Below are 12,294 nucleotides of genomic sequence, written 5' to 3' on the forward strand. Positions count from 1 at the left end.
CAACGCTACCTTGGGGGAAGACAGAAATGTTTTACTCGATGACTTTCCGTCAATTACTACGACGTGTGACCTCTCTGACAGGAAACCACGAATCGAATCACATAACCGAGAAGATATTCCATAAGCACGCAATTTCACTACAAGCTGCTTGTGTGGTACAGTGTCAAAAGCCTTCGGGGAATCCAGAAATACGGAATCCATTTGAAATCCCTTCTCAATAGCACTCAACACATCGTGCGAGTAAAGAGCTAGTTGTGTTTCACAAAAACGATGTTGTCTAAATACCTGTTGACTGTATGTCAATAGACTGTTTTCATCGAGGTAATTCATAAAGTTTGAAAACAATATTATATCTTCCAGAAATGTTACAGGTCCATATAATTCACGCTGAATTTATGGCCTTTAGATTAGACTGATTTATCGTGTAACCGAAGTTTAACATGTTCCTTTTAGCACTCATGTGGATGACCTCACACTTTTCGTTATTTAAGGTCAACTGCCACTTTTCGCACCATTCCGATATTTCTTCTAAATCGTTTTGCAGTTTGTTTTGATCTTCTGATGACTTTATTAGTCGATAAACGACAGCGTCATCTGCAAACAACCGAAGACAGCTGCTCAGATTGTCTCCCAAATCGTTTATATAGATAAGGAACAGCAAAGGGCCTATAACACTACCTTGTGGAACTCTAGAAATCACTTCTGTTTTACTCGAGGACTTTCCGTCAATTACAACGAACTGTGACCTCTCTGACAGGAAAGCACAGATCCAATCACAAAGCTGAGACGATATTCCATAAGCACGCAATTTCACTACGAGCCGCTTGTGTGGCACAGTGTCAAAAGCCTTCCGGAAATCCAGAAATACGGAATCGATCTGAAATCCCTTGTCAATAGCACTCAGCACTTCATGTGAATAAAGAGCTAGTTGTGTTTCACAAGAACGATGTTTTCTAAACCCATGTTCACTGTGTGTCAGTAGACCGTTTTCTTCGAGGTAATTTATTATGTTTGAACACAATATATGTTCTAAAATCCTACTGCATATCGACGATAACGATATGGGCCTGTAATTTAGTGGATTACTCCTACTACCTTCCTTGAATATTGGTGTGACGTGTCCAACTTCCCAGTCTTTGGGTACGGACCTTTCGTCGAGCGAATGGTTGTATATGATTGTTAAGTACGGAGCTATTGAATCAGCATACTCTGAAAGGAACCTAACTGGTATACAGTCAGGGCCAGAAGACTTGCTTTTATTAAGTGATTTAAGTTGCTCCGCTACTCCGAGGATATTTGCTTCTACGTTACTCGTGTTGGCAGCTGTTCTTGGTTCGAATTCTGGAATATTTACTTCGTCTTCTTTTGTGAAGGCATTTAGGAAGGCTGTGTTTAGTAACTCTGCTTTGGCAGCACTGTCTTCGATAGTATCTCCATTGCTATCGCACAGAGAAGACATTGATTGTGTCTTGCCACTAGCATACTTCACATACGACCAGAATCTCTTTGGATTTACTGCTAGGTTTCGAGACAAAGTTACATTGTGGAAACTATTATAACCATCTCGCATTGAAGTCCGCGTTTAATTTCGAGCTTCTATAAAAGATCGCCAATCTTGGATATTTTGCATCTGTTTATAGGCTGGGCAGACTGGCAAAACACGACAGGTGGCGAACTGTGGCGGAACTAACATCAGACTTTAATGCTGGGCAGTGTACAAGTGTGTCTCAACACACAGTGCACTGAGGAATCCTAACGATGGGCCACCACAGGCGACAAGACAAGCATATGCCAGTGCTAACACCATGACATTGGCCCGCAATCACTGGCAATGGACGTTGGCTCAGTGGCAGACAGTTGCACGATTTGTGGAATCCCAATACCTTCACCATGCCAATGGGTGGGCGCAAATCCGTCGTCTTCCAGGGTAACAGCTCCTTGACACCTATACTGTGGAACAGAGAGAAGCTGACTACGGCTCCATATGCTCTGCAGTCTATTCACATGGGCATCCATGGGTCAAGTGGAGCTTGTGCAAGGCACTATGACGGCCAAAGAGTATCATACACTGCTTGCAGACCACGTACACCTCTCCATGATGATCATGTTTTCCAATGGAAGTGGCATTTTTCAACACAATAATGCGCCAGGAGTGTGATGGAGTGGTTGGAGCAACACTGTAGCGAGTTCTAAACGATGTGCTGGCTGCCAACTTGTCAGATCTGAACACAATCGAATACACATGTGACGTCATTGAATGTGACGACAGAGCTCATTGCCACTCTCTCTGGTATTTACAGAAATTAGGTGACTTGTGTGTACAGCTGTGGTGGCAACTTCCTCAAGCAGCCTATCAAGGCCTCATTGCTTTCATGCCACAATCTGTCGCCACTTTTACGCATATTGGCTATTAGGTTGGTGGTCATAATGTTCTGACCCATCAGTGTAAAGTATATCAGCGCCAAGACACAATCAGTATCTTCTATGGGAGATAACACCGGTAATGGTAATGATATCTGCGCCACTGAAGTGGTTAGTAACCATGGTTTTCCAAAATTCCTTCATCAAATAAGATACAATGAAATATTGCAGGATTCGAGGGTCAAGAAAAGCTGTCATCATGACTAACTAAAACAAATGTCGTGTGACTAGGGCCTCCCGTCGAGTAGACGGTTCGCCGGGTGCAAGTCTTTCGATTTGACGCAACTTCGGCGACTTGCTCGTCGATTGGGATGAAATGATGATGATGATTAGGAAAACACTACTGGGTAGTCCCTGAGTGGAGAAAATGTCTGACCCAGCCGGGAATCGAACCCGGGCCCTTAGGATTGACATTCTGTCGCGCTGACCACTCAGATAACTTAGGTGATACCCTCTGTATAGCAAAGCAACTTCAGCTACTTAATAAAGGCTATATTTCTGATCCAGACTGTATATCAATTAGCGCCCTTTCAGAGTACGCTGATTTAAGAATTCAGTATTTACCAGACATATACAACCATTCACTTGACAAAAGATCTGTACCTAAGGACTGTAAAGTTGCATACGTCACACCAATATACAAGAAACGAAATCTAAGTAATTCACTGAGTTACAGAACCATATCACTGATATCGATTTGCAGTACGATTGTGGAACATACACAATATGATCAAACGTATCTGGACACCCACAAAAACATACGTTTTTTATATTATGTGCATTGTGCTGCCACCTGCTGCCAGTTACTCCATATCAGCGACCTCAGTAGTCATTAGACGTCGTGAGTGAGCAGAATGGGGCGCTCCGCGGAACTCATGTACTTCGAACGTGGTCAGGTGATTGGGTGTCACTTGTGTCATACGTCTGTACTCGAGATTTCCACACTCTTAAACATCCCTAGGTCCACTGTATCCGATGTGATAGTGAAGTAGAAAAGTGAAGGGACACGTACAGAACAAAAGAGTACAGGCCGACCTCTTTTGTTGTCTGACAGAGACCGCCGACAGTTGAAGAGGGTCGTAATGTGTAACAGGCAGACATCTATCCAGGCCATCACTCAGGAATTCCAGACTGCATCAGGATCCATTGCAAGTACTATGACAGTTAGGTGGGAGGTGAGGAAACTTGGATTTCATGGTCGAGTAGCTGCTCATAAGCCACACATCATATCAGTAAATGCCAAACGACGCCTCGCTTGGTGTATGGAGCGTAAACATTGGACGATTGAACAGCAGAAAAACTTTGTGTTGAGTGACGCATCACGGTGCACAATGTGGAGATCCGATCGCAGTGAATGTCATCTGCCAACATGTGGTGTAGTGCCAATAGCAAAATTCGGAGGCGGTGGTGTTATGGTGCGGTCGTGTTTTTCATGGAGGGGGTTTGCACCCATTGTTGTTTTGGGTGGCACTACCACAGCACAGGCCTACATTGATGCTTTAAGCACCTTCTTGCTTCCCACTGTTGAAGAGCAATTCGGGGATGGCGATTGCATCTTTCAACAGATCGAGCACCTGTTCATAATGCACGACATGTATCGGAGTGGTTACACAAAAACATCCCTGTAATGGACTGGCCTTCACAGAGTCCTGACCTGAATCCTATAGAACACCTCCTATAGAACACCTTTGGGATATTCTGGAACGCCGACGTCGTGCCAGGCCTCACCGACCGACATCGATACCTTTCCTCAGTGCAGCACTCTGTGAAGAATGGGCTGCCATCCCCCAAGAAACCTTCCAGCACATGATTGAACATATGCCTGCGAGAGAGGAAGATGTCAACAATGCTGAGGGTGGGCTAACACCATATTGAATTCCAGCATTACCGATGGAGGGCACCAGCAACTTGTAACTCATTTTCAGCCAGATGTACGGATACTTTTCATCATATAGTGTATACTGTGTTCAAACATTATAAATTATCTCAAAGAAAACGATCTATGGACACATAGTCAGTACAATTTGACTAAACGTCGTTCTTCTGAAACGCAACTGGCTCTTTATTCGTAAAATTAACGAGTAATATCGATGGCGGATTTCAATTACTTGGATATTTCTAGATTTCCAGGAAGCTATTCCTCACAAGCAGCTTCTGATTAAATCGTATGCCTGTGGAGTACCACGACAGTTATGTGACTGGTTTCGTGACTTCCTGCCAGAACGGTAACTGTTTGTAGTAACTGATGAAACGCCATTGAGTAAAACAGAAGTGATATCTGGCGTACCCCAAAGAAGTTTTACAGCCCTTCCGCAGTTTCTAATCTCTATAAACGATTTAGGAGACAATCTGATAAGCAGTGTTACATTGTTTGCAGATAATGATGTCGTTTAGCGTCTAGTAAAGTCTTCAGAAACTGTATATCAATAGTTAGACTGATTTAGATAACTGTAGGGTGCAAAAAGTTCTATATGAGTCTAAATAAAGAAAAATGTGAGATCCTCCCCATGACTACCACAAGAAATCCGTCAAGTTTTGGTTACATGACGAATCACACAGATTTTTGGGGATTGCAATTAACTGTTATGGGGAAGGTGACCTACGACTAGTTTTTTTTTTTAGGAAATTTTGTAGATGCAACATCTTCTATTATAATAAGAAGCATACATTACACGTGTCTGTCTTCTTCTGGAGTGTTGGGGATGGGATCCTTACCAGATGGGATCGATGCAGGATATACACAGATGAACTAGAATATTGTGACCATCTCCCTAATATCCAGTATGTCTACCTTTCGTACGTATAAAAGAGGTGATGCATTGTGGCATGGAAGCAATTAGGCCTTGGTAGGTTGCTGGAGGAAGTTGGCACCACACTTGCACACACAAGTCACGTAACTCCCGTAAATTCCAGAGAAGGGTGCAATGAGCTCGTATGCCACATTCAGTCGTATCACAGATGTGTTCAGTTGGGTTCAGATCTGGTGAATTGGGGGAGCCATCCCATGAACCAGACCTTGCCACATGGTGCCTCAAAACATTCCATCATACTTTTGGGGTTGTGACAGGGAGCATCATCTTACTGAAAAATGCCACTTCCTTCAGAAACATGATCGTCACGAAGGGCTGTACATGGGGTGCAACCAGTGTACAACCGTCCTAGGACATCATGGTGCCTTGCAAGAGCTCCACTAAACCCTTGGATGCCCATCTGAATGTTTCCCAGAGCATAATGGAGCCACCACCAGCTTGTCTCTGTCCCACAGTACAGGTGTCAAGGGGCTGTTATGGAATACGACAGATTCGTGCCCTCCCCTCGGCATGATATAGAAGGTATTGAGATTCATCAGACCATGCAATGCTCTGCCAGTGCACCAAGGTCATGTATCCTCTTCAGTCGTAACTGCCGATGTTGTGGTATTACCTACCTCCAGCAAAATACTAAAAGCTTGTTCTCAACAGATAAGTAAGATTCTCAGCCACCTGTGTAATAGCTCTCTGGAACAGGGCATTTTCCCTGATAGACTGAAATATGCTATTGTTATACCTTTGCATAAAAAGGGGGATAGATCTGATGTCAACAATTACCGTCCAATCTCCCTTCTAACAGCTTTATCCAAAATTTTTGAGAAAGTAATGTAGCTTCACATATCTGTAAAAATGAAGTACTAACAAAATGTCAGTTTGGTTTCCAGAAAGGTTTTTCAACAGAAAATGCCATATATGCTTTCACCAGTCAAATTTTGAATGATCTGAATAACCGAACACCACCCATTGGGATTTTTTGTGATCTCTCAAAGGCTTTTGATTGTGTAAATCATGAAATTCTGCTAGACAAGCTCAAGTATTGTGGCATGAGTGGGACAGTGCACAAATGGTTTAATTCGTACCTAACTGGAAGAGTGCAGAAAGTTGAAATAAGTAGTTCTCGTAACATGCAAAGATCAGCACATTCCTCAAACTGGGGAACTATCAAGAATGGGGTTCCACAAGGGTCAGTCTTGCGTCCTTTGTTGTTCTTATTATATACACTCCTGGAAATTGAAATAAGAACACCGTGAATTCATTGTCCCAGGAAGGGGAAACTTTATTGACACATTCCTGGGGTCAGATACATCACATGATCACACTGACAGAACCACAGGCACATAGACACAGGCAACAGAGCATGCACAATGTCGGCACTAGTACAGTGTATATCCACCTTTCGCAGCAATGCAGGCTGCTATTCTCCCATGGAGACGATTGTAGAGATGCTGGATGTAGTCCTGTCGAACGGCTTGCCATGCCATTTCCACCTGACGCCTCAGTTGGACCAGCGTTCGTGCTGGACGTGCAGACCGCGTGAGACGACGCTTCATCCAGTCCCAAACATGCTCAATGGGGGACAGATCCGGAGATCTTGCTGGCCAGGGTAGTTGACGTACACCTTTTAGAGCACGTTGGGTGGCACGGGATACATGCGGACGTGCATTGTCCTGTTGGAACAGCAAGTTCCCTTGCCGGTCTAGGAATGGTAGAACGATGGGTTCGATGACGGTTTGGATGTACCGTGCACTATTCAGTGTCCCCTCGACGATCACCAGTGGTGTACGGCCAGTGTAGGAGATCGCTCCCCACACCATGATGCCGGGTGTTGGCCCTGTGTGCATCAGTCGTATGCAGTCCTGATTGTGGCGCTCACCTGCACGGTGGCAAACACGCATACGACCATCATTGGCACCAAGGCAGAAGCGACTCTCATCGTTGAAGACGACACGTCTCCATTCGTCCCTCTATTCACGCCTGTCGCGACACCACTGGAGGCGGGCTGCACGATGTTGGGGCGTGAGCGGAAGACGGCCTAACGGTGTGCAGGACCGTAGCCCAGCTTCATGGAGACGATTGCGAATGGTCCTCGCCGATACCCCAGGAGCAACAGTGTCCCTAATTTGCTGGGAAGTGGCGGTGCGGTCCCCTATGGCACTGCGTAGGATCCTACGGTCTTGGCGTGCATCCATGCGTCGCTGCGGTCCAGTCCCAGGTCGACGGGCACGTGCACCTTCCGCCGACCACTGGCGACAACATCGATGTACTGTGGAGACCTCACGCCCCACGTGTTGAGCAATTCGGCGGTACGTCCACCCGGCCTCCCGCATGCCCACTATACGCCCTCGCTCAAAGTCCGTCAACTGCACATACGGTTCACGTCCACGCTGTCGCGGCATGCTACCAGTGTTAAAGACTGCGATGGAGCTCCGTATGCCACGGCAAACTGGCTGACACTGACGGCGGCGGTGCACAAATGCTGCGCAGCTAGCGCCATTCGACGGCCAACACCGCGGTTCCTGGTGTGTCCGCTGTGCCGTGCGTGTGATCATTGCTTGTACAGCCCTCTCGCAGTGTCCGGAGCAAGTATGGTGGGTCTGACACACCGGTGTCAATGTGTTCTTTTTTCCATTTCCAGGAGTGTATTAATGACTTGCCATTCTATATTCATGAAGAGGCAAAGTTAGTTCTCTTTGCTGATGATACAAGTATAGTAATCACACCTGACAAACAAGAATTAACTGATGAAATTGTCAATACTGTCTTTCAGAAAATTACTAAGTGGTTCCTTGTAAACGGACTCTCACTGAATTTTGATAAGACACAGTACATACAGTTCCGTACAGTGAATGGTATGACGCCATTAATAAATATAGACCTTAATCAGAAGCATATAGCTAAGGTAGAATATTCCAAATTTTTAGGTGTGTCCATTGATGAGAGATTAAATTGGAAGAAACACATTGATGATCTGCTGAAACGTTTGAGTTCAGCTACTTATGCAATAAGGGTCATTGCAAATTTTGGTGATAAACATCTTAGTAAATTAGCTTACTACGCCTATTTTCACTCATTGCTTTCATATGGCATCATATTTTGGGGTAATTCATCACTGAGGAATAAAGTATTTATTGCACAAAAGCATGTAATCAGAATAATAGCTGGAGTCCACCCAAGATCATCCTGCAGACATTTATTTAAGGATCTAGGGATATTCACAGTAGCTTCTCAGTATATATATTCTCTTATGAAATTTGTTATTAACAACCAAACCCAATTCAAAAGTAATAGCAGTGTGCATAACTACAATACTAGGAGAAAGGATGATCTTCACTATTCAAGATTAAATCTAACTTTGGCACAGAAAGGGGTGAATTATACTGGCACTTAAGTCTTTGGTCACTTACCAAATAGTATCAAAAGTCTGACAGATAACCAACAAGTATTTAAGAAGAAATTAAAAGAATTTCTGAATGACAACTCCTTCTACTCCATAGAGGAATTTTTAGATATAAACTAAGGAAAAAAAAAGAAAAAAATATTTAAAAAAATAAAAAAATTAAAAAAAATAAAGTTGTTATATTAACGTAAGTATGTTGTTAAATTAACCTAATTATGTCATGTATTGGAAAATTTGACTCGTTCCACATCATTACGAAATATCGTATTCATGATCCATGGAACTAGTATTAATCTAATCTAATCTAATCTAATCTTAACATCGACACATGCATGTGTCATCAGCTGCGGAGGTCCATCATTAGGAGTGCTCAGTATGCTGTGTGTTCAGACACACTTGTACACTGCCCAGCATTTAAGTCTAATTTTAGTTCTGCCACAGTTCATCGCCTTTCCTGTTTTACCAGTCTGCTCAGCCTATGGCGTCCCACATCCGTAATGAGGGGTCGCTGCACAACCTGACAATGTCTGGATGTTGTATCAGCTTGATTTCACCATGTGTTGAGGATATTCCTTGAACACCTGACAAGTCGTGCAGTTTCTGAAATGATCATGCCAAGCCTCATGGTCATCACTGCCTGCCCTTGGTCAAATTCACACAGTTTTTGCACCTTCCTCGTTCTACACATGGACAGCACACTCACTGAAACTACATGCACAATGCGTGTGTCTGACTAGCAGTCATTCCTTGCAGTTGATGCTGCTATCGCCTGGATGGGTTTATATCGATAGTAGGTCGATAGTCATAATGTTCTGGCTGACCAGTACAGTTTTGTACTATCGCAAAAAAGGGGAGACTGTCATAGATACGATACACTAGTTGGCATGGCAATCATTAAAACAAAGGTGTTTCTCGTTGCAGTGACATTTTTTCACGAAATTTCAATCGTTAAGTTTCTCCTCTAAATGCGAAAATATGCTGTTGATTCCATCTAAACACTGAAAAATGATCATTGTAAATAAATAAGAGAAATCAGAGCATGGGAAAATTCAAGTGTTTGCTTTTCCGATATGCTATCTGAGAGTGGAGCGCTATAGAAATAGTCTGAAAATGGTTCAATGAAAGCTCTGCCAAGCATCTAAATCTCAATTGCTGAGTTGTCATGTGGTGGTAGGTGTAGATGAAAAGCGTTATTTAGGTTTTGTCAGACAATTTCGGAATCCATGCAGCAACTGTGATTTTTATTGGTTCTGTAAATTTCCTTTTGTGCAGCTCCACACCTGTAATATAGGAGATGTCAGTATCTTTACAATCTACATAATGTATACAAATAATATATACAAATAACAGCTTACAGTTGGGTCCATATCTAGTTCACTTTCTCTGAATATGGCGCATAGAACTTATCATTTACTTGGTGAATCATCTGCTCGTATATTTTTCTGTACTATATGCCAGTAATTATTCTTATATCTGAAACTTTTTTAAGGTTGAAGGGAAAGTCTTTCCAGTTTTAAGTGTTTCTTATTACCTTCACATCCTTCTATTGATTGCTACTTGTTTATTGAGATTCTTTTTTCAAAAATTTGTAGTATCTGCTAAGGACAAAGAAATTATTTATTGTTTTATGGGGTTAAACAATATCATTTGTTTCCAGGTTTCTGGGATATCATAATGGATTCATGTTGGTCTTTAAAATATAGAGAGTAACAGAAAAGTTAAAATATTAAATCCATGATATTATTTTCACTTCTTTTTCAGTATAATTTGAATGGCTTTTTTCATTACCATGAAAATGTTTTCGTTCACATGATGGTAGACTCGCCACAAACTTTAATTCCGTATTGCATATATGTCTCAAAAAGTCCATGGTTGACAGTGCACAAGAGGTTTTGATATGTATGCTGAGCCATTTGTCTCATTACAAGTTATCGGAACAGAGGGGCTCATTCTGTTCAAGATATCTCCTTACATTAGAGCTCAGAATATGCTCTAAGAATCTATTAAAAATTCATATCAGTGATATTGTACCACATTCATTAAACTTAAAATTTACAAGACAAAAGATAATACAAATTCCAAGGTTTGCCTGTAGCATGAACATTTCTTCAGAAAATGAACAGGTAGTAATTATGGTGACTAGGAGCTTAAAACCAAAAATTGCAGCAGGTGATGATGAAGTACCAGTTTCCATCATAGTAAAGACTGCAGTGTAGATTGCAGAATCTTTAGCACATATTACAAATTTGTCCTTTAGTGAAAGTGTGTTTCCTTAGGAGCCATTAGAAGTAGAGACAGACATAAAATAGAAAACTACAATCCCAGTACTTCTTACTGCTTTCTCCAAAATGTAGAAATGGATGAGATGGAGAGTCTACATCTACATCTACATCCATACTCCGCAAGCCACCTGACGGTGTGTGTGGTTACCTAAACAACAATGAACTTTGAAAATTTAATCAGCATGGTTTTTGTGAAAAATACAACACAGAAACTGCAATTATAGACTACACCCAAGAAATAACTACAAATTTGGAGAAAAACAAAAGTGCAGTTGGAATCAATTTAGACCTGTCAAAACCTTCAGTAGTGTCTGCCAAGAAATGCTCCTTCCTGTAATACCTATTACAGGGAGAGCTAACATGTGGTTTCAGTCATATCTCAAAAACAGATCTCAAGTTATAGAGCTTACCACTGTTGATTCAAATAAAAAATAAGGTTAGTTTGAAATACAAAAGAAGTGTCTTTAGGAGTACCCCAGGGCAGCATCTTAGGGCCACTGCTTTGCTCATAGATATGAATGATTTACGGTTACAGTATACTACAGCCCCAGTTGTATTATGTGCAGATGACATAAGTCTAATAGTAAACGACTTTAAAAATTCATTACACTCCTCTACTGATAAAATTCTAAGAAGTATTAAGACTTGGTTCACAGCAAATAAACTTACACTGAATGAAAAAAACAGTCACATATAGTTTGGTAAAATGATTGAGGGTGAAGACATTAATCTACAACTGAATAACAGATTAATAGAGAGAGTGAAGTTTGCAAAACTGTTAAGAATGCATACAGTTGAAGCTAACAATTAAGGGGATACGGAATCGGATTTTGGGTTAAAAAATCGAATTTTTTTTTATTGGTGTATTATATTCTGCCATGTTTCCTCTTTAAAATGACGTATCATACATAGCTCTACTACAATTATAACTATTTTATTTTTATATATTTGTGAGATCGGGTATTGCGCTTTAGTTATACACGTCTCTCGTGGCTGACCATGAACTTTTTGGCAGTACCTTTAAAGTGACATGAATTCAAATATCCCGGTTTCCAGCGACTATTTATACACTAGTTGCCCGAAAATGTTTCTCTCTGGTTTCCTCAAGTTACTCTTTGACTTTGTGGCGGGACTGTTTTGTAAACAGTGTGATATAAGAAAGTAGTTGTTGTTGAGTTATTTCGTATTTAGTGCTTCATTTTTCGCAGTGAAAATGCCTAGAGCTAAAGCAAAAGTATTTAAAAAGCGTGTGAACTGGCAAAAGAAAAGAAATAATGATTCATTAGCAAAGCAAAGCAGTTCATCATCATCACTGTTGGAAAATGTGAATCCACTTATTACTGATTTGCCGAACGAACTTACACCAAATGAAAACAGTGCTTCT

The sequence above is a fragment of the Schistocerca serialis genome, chromosome 2 (assembly GCF_023864345.2).
Source record: "Schistocerca serialis cubense isolate TAMUIC-IGC-003099 chromosome 2, iqSchSeri2.2, whole genome shotgun sequence".
Lineage (NCBI taxonomy): Eukaryota > Metazoa > Arthropoda > Insecta > Orthoptera > Acrididae > Schistocerca > Schistocerca serialis.